This window comes from Thalassophryne amazonica, chromosome 16, assembly GCF_902500255.1.
Source record: "Thalassophryne amazonica chromosome 16, fThaAma1.1, whole genome shotgun sequence".
NCBI classification, from domain to species: Eukaryota; Metazoa; Chordata; class Actinopteri; order Batrachoidiformes; family Batrachoididae; genus Thalassophryne; species Thalassophryne amazonica.
Window position 1 is genome coordinate 73,160,109 of NC_047118.1, and position 11,530 is coordinate 73,171,638.

The window sequence follows — 11,530 nt, forward strand, 5'->3', positions numbered from 1 at the left end:
TATCAACAAATAACTAACTTGAAGCCTACATTCCACTTTCTTTAAGTCAGTGTTTCTTTCAAAAACCCACAGCCAAGTGTACACTGCGTACAGCGGAGAGGAAAAAAAGAAGAAGCAGCACTTAAACACTAAGCTATTTTCAGCGAACCGTCTTTTGACCAGAAAGTTATGTGTTGCTCTAAAAATCCACAGGTTTTGAATTTGAGCACAGCAAGCCATGAGCAGAAGCAGCAGGATGAGTGGAGTCTTCACACGGGACACGCCCACACCGTGTTGCTAGGTAGAATTTAAAATGGGCCCCTCCCCTCCCTTACAGAAACTTGAGACAAAAAGTTAACTCTGCTTAACATGATCATTGCACTGAAAATTTCAGTTGAATAGTGCAATCAACAAATTTAGTTTAGTAATGAGAATGCTTTTTTACAAAACACGAAAGAATAATTAATGATAACACAGAAATTTAAGTTAAAACAAAATCTGGGTGAAGAGTGTAGAGGAGATCTCACACTAATAGAGGAGATCTTGTGCCAATAGTGGAGCTCTCATGCAAATAGAGCCGATTTTGCACTAATAGAGGAGATCTTCCACTAATAAAGGAGATCTCACGCTAATAGATGATATCTCGCGCTAATCAAAGAGACCTCACGCTAATAGAGGAGATCTCATGCAAATAGAGGAGATCTCATGCTAATAGAAGAGATCTTGTGCTAATAGAGAAGATCTCATGCAAATAGAGGCGATCTTGCGCTAATAGAAGAGATCTCAGGATAAAAAGGAGATGTCGCACTAATAGAGGAGCTCTTCCATTAATAGAGGAGATCTCCCTCTAATAGAGGAGATCTTGTGCTAATAGAGGAGATCTCATGCTAATAGAGGAGATCTTGTGCTAATAGAGGAGCTCTCATGCTAATAGAGGAGATCTTATGCTAATAGAGATCTTGCGCTAATAGAAGATTAACTCACGCCAATAGAGAAGATCTCATGGTAATAGAGGAGATGTCACTCTAACTGAGGAGATCTCACACTAATAGAGATCTCATGCTAATAGAAGAGATCTCATGTTAATAGAGGAGATCTCACACTAATAAAGGAGATCTCATGCTAATAGAAGAGATCTCATGCTAATAAAAGAGATCTCATGATAATAAAGGAGATGTTGCACTAATAGAGGATATCTCACACGAATAGAGATCTCACAATAATAAAGAAGATGTTGCGGTAACAGAGCAGCTCTTGCGCTAACAGAGCAGCTCTTGTGCTAATAGAGGAGATCTCACGCTAATAGAGGAGTTCTCGTGCTAATAGAGGAGAGCTTATGCTAATAGAGGAAATCTTGTGCTTATAGAAGATTAACTCACACTAATAGAGGAGATCTCACCCTAATAAAGGAGCTGTTGCTCTAATGACTCTTGCTTGCCTCTACTGGTGGTTGGCTCTCACTGCGGTATTGTATCACTTCCTGTTCCGGAGCACAGCTGTGTTTTTCTGTATCTGTTAGCTGTTTAATCTGCGCAGTTAGATTGATCTAGTTACCTAGATAACGATTTGTTTCACAGTGTAATCTTCACGTGCCTTAACTAAAGCACTCCCTCTGCTGAATCACCTCTAAATTATTTATACATTATTCACTTTGTGTGTTTGTAGGAATCCGCTAGCTTAGCGCAGCTACTAGCTCTTAGCCGGTTTAGCATGGGGGCTTCTCCTGTCTCTCCCGCACTTTTCTGCTCTGGGTGTGAAATGTTTAGTTATTCCTCGGCCTCCTTTAGCAGTAATGGTACTTGTAATAAGTGTAGCTTATTCGTAGCTTTGGAGGCCAGGCTGGGCGAATTGGAGACTCGGCTCCGCACCATGGAAAATTCTACAGCTAGCCAGGCCCCTGTAGTCGGTGCGGACCAAGGTAGCTTAGCCGCCGTTAGTTTCCCTCTGGCAGATCCCGAGCAGCTGGGAAAGCAGGCCGACTGGGTGACTATGAGGAGGAAGCATAGTTCTAAACAGAAGCCCCGTGTACACCGCCAACCCATTCACATTTCTAACCTTTTTCCCCACTCGACGACACACCCGCCGAGGATCAAACTCTGGTTATTGGCGACTCTGATTTGAGAAATGTGAAGTTAGCGACACCAGCAACCATAGTCAATTGTCTTCTGGGGGCCAGAGCAGGCGACATTGAAGGAAATTTGAAACTGCTGGCTAAGGCTAAGCGTGAATTTGGTAAGATTGGATTTCACGTCGGAAGTAATGACACCCGGTTACGCCAATCGGAGGTCACTAAAATTAACATTGAATTGGTGTGTAACTTTGCAAAAACAATGTCGGACTCTGTAGTTTTCTCTGGGCCCCTCCCCAATCGGACCGGGAGTGACATGTTTAGCCGCATGTTCTCCTTGAATTGCTGGCTGTCTGAGTGGTGTCCAAAAAATGAGGTGGGCTTCATAGATAATTGGCAAAGCTTCTGGGGAAAACCTGGTCTTGTTAGGAGAGACGACATCCATCCCACTTTGGATGGAGCAGCTCTCATTTCTAGAAATCTGGCCAATTTTCTTAAATCCTCCAAACCGTGACTATCCAGGGTTGGAACCAGGAAGCAGAGTTGTAGTCTTACACACCTCTCTGCAGCTTCTCTCCCCCTGCCATCCCCTCATTACCCCATCCCTGTAGAGACGGTGCCTGCTCCCAGACCACCAATAACCAGCAAAAATCTATTTAAGCATAAAAATTCAAAAAGAAAAAATAATATAGCACCTTCAACTGCACCACAGACTAAAACAGTTAAATGTGGTCTATTAAACATTAGGTCTCTCTCCTCTAAGTCCCTGTTAGTAAATTATATAATAATTGATCAACATATTGATTTATTCTGCCTTACAGAAACCTGGTTACAGCAGGATGAATATGTTAGTTTAAATGAGCAAACACCCCCGAGTCACACTAACTGCCAGAATGCTCGTAGCACGGGCCAAGGCGGAGGATTAGCAGCAATCTTCCATTCCAGCTTATTAATTAATCTAAAACCCAGACAGAGCTTTAATTCATTTGAAAGCTTGACTCTTAGTCTTGTCCATCCAAATTGGAAGTCCCAAAAACCAGTTTTATTTGTTATTATCTATCGTCCACCTGGTCGTTACTGTGAGTTTCTCTGTGAATTTTCAGACCTTGTGTCTGACTTAGTGCTTAGCTCAGATAAGACAATTATAGTGGGCGATTTTAACATCCACACAGATGCTGAGAATGACAGCCTCAACACTGCATTTAATCTATTATTAGACTCAATTGGCTTTGCTCAAAATGTAAATGAGTCCAACAACCACTTTAATCATATCTTAGATCTTGTTCTGACTTATGGTATGGAAATTGAAGACTTAACAGTATTCCCTGAAAGCTCCCTTCTGTCTGATCATTTCTTAATAACATTTACATTTACTCTGATGGACTACCCAGCAGTGGGGAATAAGTTTCATTACACTAGAAGTCTTTCAGAAAGCGCTGTAACTAGGTTTAAGGATATGATTCCTTCTTTATGTTCTCTAATGCCATATACCAACACAGTGCAGAGTAGCTACCTAAACTCTGTAAGTGAGATAGAGTATCTCGTCAATAGTTTTACATCCTCATTGAAGACAACTTTGGATGCTGTAGCTCCTCTGAAAAAGAGAGCTTTAAATCAGAAGTGCCTGACTCCGTGGTATAACTCACAAACTCGCAGCTTAAAGCAGATAACCCGTAAGTTGGAGAGGAAATGGCGTCTCACTAATTTAGAAGATCTTCACTTAGCCTGGAAAAAGAGTCTGTTGCTCTATAAAAAAGCCCTCCGTAAAGCTAGGACATCTTACTACTCATCACTAATTGAAGAAAATAAGAACAACCCCAGGTTTCTTTTCAGCACTGTAGCCAGGCTGACAAAGAGTCAGAGCTCTATTGAGCCGAGTATTCCTTTAACTTTAACTAGTAATGACTTCATGACTTTCTTTGCTAATAAAATTTTAACTATTAGAGAAAAAATTACTCATAACCATCCCAAAGACGTATCGTTATCTTTGGCTGCTTTCAGTGATGCCGGTATTTGGTTAGACTCTTTCTCTCAGATTGTTCTGTCTGAGTTATTTTCATTAGTTACTTCATCCAAACCATCAACATGTCTATTAGACCCCATTCCTACCAGGCTGCTCAAGGAAGCCCTACCATTATTTAATGCTTCGATCTTAAATATGATCAATCTATCTTTATTAGTTGGCTATGTACCACAGCCTTTTAAGGTGGCAGTAATTAAACCATTACTTAAAAAGCCATCACTTGACCCAGCTATCTTAGCTAATTATAGGCCAATCTCCAACCTTCCTTTTCTCTCAAAAATTCTTGAAAGGGTAGTTGTAAAACAGCTAACTGATCATCTGCAGAGGAATGGTCTATTTGAAGAATTTCAGTCAGGTTTTAGAATTTATCATAGTACAGAAACAGCATTAGTGAAGGTTACAAATGATCTTCTTATGGCCTCAGACAGTGGACTCATCTCTGTGCTTGTTCTGTTAGACCTCAGTGCTGCTTTTGATACTGTTGACCATAAAATTTTATTACAGAGATTAGAGCATGCCATAGGTATTAAAGGCACTGCGCTGCGGTGGTTTGAATCATATTTATCTAATAGATTACAATTTGTTCATGTAAATAGGGAATCTGCTTCACAGACTAAGGTTAATTGTGGAGTTCCACAAGGTTCTGTGCTACAACCAATTTTATTCACTTTATACATGCTTCCCTTAGGCAGTATTATTAGACGGCATTGCTTAAATTTTCATTGTTACGCAGATGATACCCAGCTTTATCTATCCATGAAGCCAGAGGACACACACCAATTAGCTAAACTGCAGGATTGTCTTACAGACATAAAGACATGGATGACCTCTAATTTCCTGCTTTTAAACTCAGATAAAACTGAAGTTATTGTACTTGGCCCCACAAATCTTAGAAACATGGTGTCTAACCAGATCCTTACTCTGGATGGCATGACCCTGACCTCTAGTAATACTGTGAGAAATCTTGGAGTCATTTTTGATTAGGATATGTCATTCAATGCGCATATTAAACAAATATGTAGGACTGCTTTTTTGCATTTACGCAATATCTCGAAAATTCTCGAAAATCAGAAAGGTCTTGTCTCAGAGTGATGCTGAAAAACTAATTCATGCATTTATTTCCTCTAGGCTGGACTATTGTAATTCATTATTATCAGGTTGTCCTAAAAGTTCCCTGAAAAGCCTTCAGTTAATTCAAAATGCTGCAGCTAGAGTACTGACGGGGACTAGAAGGAGAGAGCATATCTCACCCATATTGGCCTCTCTTCATTGGCTTCCTGTTAATTCTAGAATAGAATTTAAAATTCTTCTTCTTACTTATAAGGTTTTGAATAATCAGGTCCCATCTTATCTTAGGGACCTCATAGTACCATATCACCCCAATAGAGCGCTTCGCTCTCAGACTGCAGGCTTACTTGTAGTTCCTAGGGTTTGTAAGAGTAGAATGGGAGGCAGAGCCTTCAGCTTTCAGGCTCCTCTCCTGTGGAACCAGCTCCCAATTCAGATCAAGGAGACAGACACCCTCTCTACTTTTAAGATTAGGCTTAAAACTTTCCTTTTTGCTAAAGCTTATAGTTAGGACTGGATCAGGTGACCCTGAACCATCCCTTAGTTATGCTGCTATAGACTTAGACTGCTGGGGGGTTCCCATAATGCACTGAGTGTTTCTTTCTCTTTTTGCTCTGTATGCACCACTCTGCATTTAATCATTAGTGATTGATTTCTGCTCCCTTCCACAGCATGTCTTTTTCCTGGTTCTCTCCCTCAGCCCCAACCAGTCCCAGCAGAAGACTGCCCCTCCCTGAGCCTGGTTCTGCTGGAGGTTTCTTCCTGTTAAAAGGGAGTTTTTCCTTCCCACTGTCGCCAAGTGCTTGCTCACAGGGCGTCGTTTTGACCATTGGGGTTTTTACGTAATTATTGTATGGCCTTGCCTTACAATATAAAGCGCCTTGGGACAACTGTTTGTTGTGATTTGGCGCTATATAAATAACATTGATTGATTGATTGATTGATTAATAGAGGAGATCTTACACTAATAGAGGAGATCTTGCACTAATAGAAGAGATCTCATGCTAATAAAGGAGATTTTGCACTAATAGAGGAGATCTTGCACTAATAAAGATCTTGCTCTAATAGAGGAGATCTTGCACTAATAGAGGAGATCTTGCACTAATAGAGGAGCTCTTGCTCTAATAGAGGAGATCTTGCACTAATAGAGGAGATCTTGCTCTAATAGAGGGGATCTTGGGCAAATTCAGGGGACAGTCACACTGAAACTGCTAACGCTAACCTGAGAGGCAGCCTTGACAGCCCTTGAGATCAGTCAGTGACGACACTGATAACAGAGCAAACTTAAATTGACTCTTTCATTTGGTTGCATCTAAATTAATCAAGTTGCATGAACTTAATTTAATAAGTTAGATCAACTCTAACTTACAAACATAAGTTCAAACAACTTAATTCATTTAGATGTTACCATTTGAAACATTCATTTAAGTTGGTTCAACTATTTTCTTTTTTCAGTGTATCTGATGTGTAAATTACATGTAAAAAAATTTTGATCTTTGCAAATAAGTACATTTTTCTACCCCGAATAATCAAAATAGATAACTCTTGCATTATCTGTTGAAGAAAGGCTGTCATCCTCCACACAGCTGTGTTTGTTAATTTTATATTATTCTCTAATCAAATCAAAGGCATGAAAAAAATCTAAAACTAAGTACTTCTTCCACAATTTAATTTTGCAACTCAAAATTATGGAAAAAGTCTGATGGACCTATATAACCTTCTTGATTCTTCAGCAATTTAATTTTTTAACATTAAAATTTACAATACTATACTGGAAAAAGTCTGAAGGACCTAAATGGACATGGTGAGATGGTGAGAAGCTTCACTCATTAATGTTGGCCATGTGAAACATATAAATAATAAGAAACTTTTGAGAACATCCTAAAAAACATCAATCAAATTCCTGCAACACTATTTGGGAATAAAGTGGTTGGAAAATAATCTGTTGTTTGTTGTTGTTCCACGGGTCGTGGGCCCTTCGTGGCCCCTCCTGGCTCCTCCACACAAACACCACTGGTGTATTCGTGTTGAACTTGGCAAGCGTTTCTTGGCTCTGCCGTTTTAATAGTTAATACATGTCTACTTTTAAATGGCCTGCACGCACGTGCACACAGCCGGTGCACAGAATGAAGCCTGGCGGCCATATATCTCCGGTGACGACCTCCTCCTGCAGGCCCACGCGCCTGCACCGTGACCTCCCTTGCTCCACGTGCTCTGCAGAATAATAAATTTCTCAGGCAACGTGGATGCTGCAAAACGAGCACGAAGAAAACTGCAAGGGCGATTTGTCTGGTAATTAGCAACCACCATGAGACACCCTGAGCCAAGAGAGAGAGAGAGAGAGAGAGAGAGAGACAGAGAGAGAGAGAGAGAGAGAGAGAGGATACAACTATACTTTGAAACATCAGGAAACTAGAACTGAAATCGTAAAACTGGATCAGATTTTTTCTGTCTGGGTAAATGCCAGAATTTTGTTGTTTCTCAGCCAGATCACCTAAAAAAAAGAGACTAATTTAACAAATGCTGGTTTTAATATATCCTGTTAAATACTTGTATCCAGATCCTGGGATACGTGAAGTCTGGCTGGCCTGAAAATAATCCTCCTCACACTGCCCCCCTTCACGGCATGTCTTTTTCCTGGTTCTTTCCCTCAGCCCCAACCAGTCTCAGCAGAAGACTGCCCCTCCCTGAGCCTGGTTCTGCTGGAGGTTTCTTCCTGTTAAAAGGGAGTTTTTCCTTCCCACTGTGGCCAAGTGCTTGCTCATAGGGGGTCGTTTTGACCGTTGGGGTTTTTCATAATTATTGTATGGCCTTGCCTTACAATATGGAGCGCCTTGGGGCAACTGTTTGTTGTGATTTGGTGCTATATAAGAAAAAAGTTGATTGATTGATTGACACAATCCAAAAGTGTGGTTTAACGTTCCAGTTTTTGAACAGACGAAGTCCATCTCAAAGCTGATTTTGAGACATTTTCTTCAAATTTGCCCTTGACCCGAGTGAGTAAGTGACCTTTAAAAACAGAGGACATTTTCTGCAGGATCTGGTTTTTATTTAGTGCTTTTGCTCAGAGATGCATCAACTTATGGTCACGACATGAAAATGTTGGCTTTTTTTTTTTTTTTTTGCTTTTTTTTTATGAAAGGTCAGTGTGAAGATCAAAAGTTAAATATGGGTTTTTGTGGCGAGGACCAAAACTACCATAAGCTTTTGGTTGCAGGATATCTCTCACCAGTTTGAGATAGTTCAGCGAATTAACACATAAACAAGTTGATAAAAAAAAACAAATAATTTAAAATGAAAGAAACTGACAAACAAGAGCAATCGGAGATTTCTGATGTCCGCCAAGGGTTGACGAGGACTCACATCGTGACCTGGACTTTACCTGGATGCGGATTCCACAACACAACGCAATAATTGCATACTGATCCAGAATGATCTGACTGATCAAGATGTTGAAATTTGATATTATAAGTCACAAGCTGAAACAAAATAGTGTCTTCGTGATCTTGGTTTTATCGTGATGTTGAATCCATGAAGTAGCTTGACGTAATCCTTAAAATTCCACAAAGTGAAATCTTGATCCAGAATTGAGATCCAGATCACCTCTAAAATTCAGTGGAGTCTTCCATGCCTTAATATCTATCTGTGGTGCAAATTTGGTGAGAGTCCATGAAGTAGTTTCGACATAATCCTTAAAAGCCTATATAAAAATTGAAATCTTGATGCAGAATCCAGATCTAGATCACCTCCAAAATGTAATGGAAGCTTCCAAGGCCTAACACCAATGTGTGGTGACAATTTGGTGAAAATCCCTTAAGTAGTTTTGACGTAATCCTCAATATCCGACAAAGTGAAGAGTAGAAATTGAAATCTTGATCAGAATCCAGATCACCTCTAAAATTCAGTGGAGTCTTCCATGTCTTAATATCTATTTGTGGTGCAAATTTGGTGAGAGTCCATGAAGTAGTTTCGACATAATCATTAAGAGCCTATATAAAAATTGAAATCTTGATCCGGAATCCAGATCTAGATCACCTCCAAAATGTAATGGAAGCCTCCAAGGCCTAACACCAATGTGTGGTGACAATTTGGTGAAAATCCCTTAAGCAGTTTTGACGTAATCCTCAATATCCGATAAAGTGAAGAGTAGAAATTGAAATCTTGATCAGAATCCAGATCCAGATCACCTCTAAAATTCAGTGGAGTCTTCCATGTCTTAATATCTATTTGTTGTGCAAATTTGGTGAGAGTCCATGAAGTAGTTTTGACATAATCCTTAAGAGCCTATATAAAAACTGAAATCTTGATCCAGAATCCAGATCTAGATCACCTCAAAAATTCAGTGGACTCTTCCATGCCTTAATATTTATCTGTGGTGCAAATTTGGTGAGAGTCCATGAAGTAGTTTCGACATAATCCTTAAGAGCCTATATAAAAATTGAAATCTTGATCCAGAATCCAGATCTAGATCACCTCCAAAATGTAATGGAAGCTTCCAAGGCCTAACACCAATGTGTGGTGACAATTTGGTGAAAATCCCTTAAGTAGTTTTGACGTAATCCTCAATATCCGACAAAGTGAAGAGTAGAAATTGAAATTTTGATCAGACTCCAGATCACCTCTAAACTTCAGTGGAGTCTTCCATGTCTTAATATCTATTTGTGGTGCAAATTTGGTGGGAGTCCATGAAGTAGTTTCGACATAATCATTAAGAGCCTATATAAAAATTGAAATCTTGATCAGAATCCAGATCACCTCTAAAATTCAGTGGAGTCCTCCATGTCTTAATATCTATTTGTGGTGCAAATTTGTTGAGAGTCCATGAAGTAGTTTCGACATAATCATTAACAGCCTATATAAAAATTGAAATCTTGATCCAGAATTCAGATCTAGATCACCTCCAAAATTCAGTGGACTCTTCCATGCTTTAATATCTATCTGTGGTGCAAATTTGGTGAGAGTCCATGAAGTAGTTTCGACATAATCCATAAGAGCCTATATAAAAATTGAAATCTTGATCCAGAATCCAGATCTAGATCACCTCCAAAATATAATGGAAGCTTCCAAGGCCTAACACCAATGTGTGGTGACAATTTGGTGAAAATCCCTTAAGCAGTTTTGACGTAATCCTCAATATCTGACAAAGTGAAGAGTAGAAATTGAAATCTTGATCAGACTCCAGATCCAGATCACCTCTAAAATTCAGTGGAGTCCTCCATGTCTTAATATCTATTTGTGGTGCAAATTTGTTGAGAGTCCATGAAGTAGTTTCGACATAATCATTAACAGCCTATATAAAAATTGAAATCTTGATCCAGAATTCAGATCTAGATCACCTCCAAATTCAGTGGACTCTTCCATTCTTTAATATCTATCTGTGGTGCAAATTTGGTGAGAGTCCATGAAGTAGTTTCGACATAATCCATAAGAGCCTATATAAAAATTGAAATCTTGATCCAGAATCCAGATCTAGATCACCTCCAAAATGTAATGGAAGCTTCCAAGGCCTAACACCAATGTGTGGTGACAATTTGGTGAAAATCCCTTAAGCAGTTTTGACGTAATCCTCAATATCTGACAAAGTGAAGAGTAGAAATTGAAATCTTGATCAGACTCCAGATCCAGAGCACCTCTAAAATTCAGTGGAGTCTTCCATGTCTTAATATCTATTTGTGGTGCAAATTTGGTGAGAGTCCATGAAGTAGTTTTGACATAATCTTTAAGAGCCTGTATAAAAACTGAAATCTTGATCCAGAATCCAGATCTAGATCACCTCCAAAATTCAGTGGACTCTTCCATGCCTTAATATCTATCTGTGGTGCAAATTTGATCAAAATCTGTCCAGTAGTTTTGATGTAATCCTGCTAACAGACAGACAGACAAATAAATTAATTAATAAATAAATGCCAAGGATTTTATTACGTCTTTGGCCAATGTAATAAAATTCTTTCAATTTATGTTTGAGGAACACTGTTTGCAGAGTTTTGGATTAGGTGGTGCTGTTTTCACCTGTATTTCTGTGAGTTTGTCTGCTAGTAGAAGATGACTGAAAAAAGCAATCTCAAAAATTTAAAGAACAGATTTCAGTGAAATTTGTTGAGGTGATCGATAATGTTTCAGGAAACAAGTAATTGAGTTTTGGAGGTGATACAGAATATATTCTAGAACTGAGATCCAGAAGAACGCTTGTCCCAAAGCAACATTTAACTCAAAAAGTTGTGAGAGGATGTTGATGAATTTTGATGAGCAGGTGCATATTGTTTTAGAAAATGAAGGATATTATTTTGAATTTGATCCAGAACATGGGGCCTTGGCGGGATATGCAACCCTATGCGACTGTTGACAGACTGACACACCTCAAGCTATCCTTTGACATAGCTGTAATAAAAAGG

The 11,530-nt window shown here is 39.3% G+C and overlaps 1 long non-coding RNA gene across 1 annotated transcript; it reads left to right on the top strand.

Moving 5' to 3' along the window:
• Window positions 1–1,047: 1,047 nt before the first annotated feature.
• Window positions 1,048–6,235, top strand: LOC117528303. The gene is made up of 3 exons (XR_004565727.1): window positions 1,048–1,060; window positions 2,661–2,663; window positions 6,110–6,235. It is a non-coding gene; the product is annotated as an uncharacterized LOC117528303 (long non-coding RNA).
• Window positions 6,236–11,530: the final 5,295 nt, after the last annotated feature.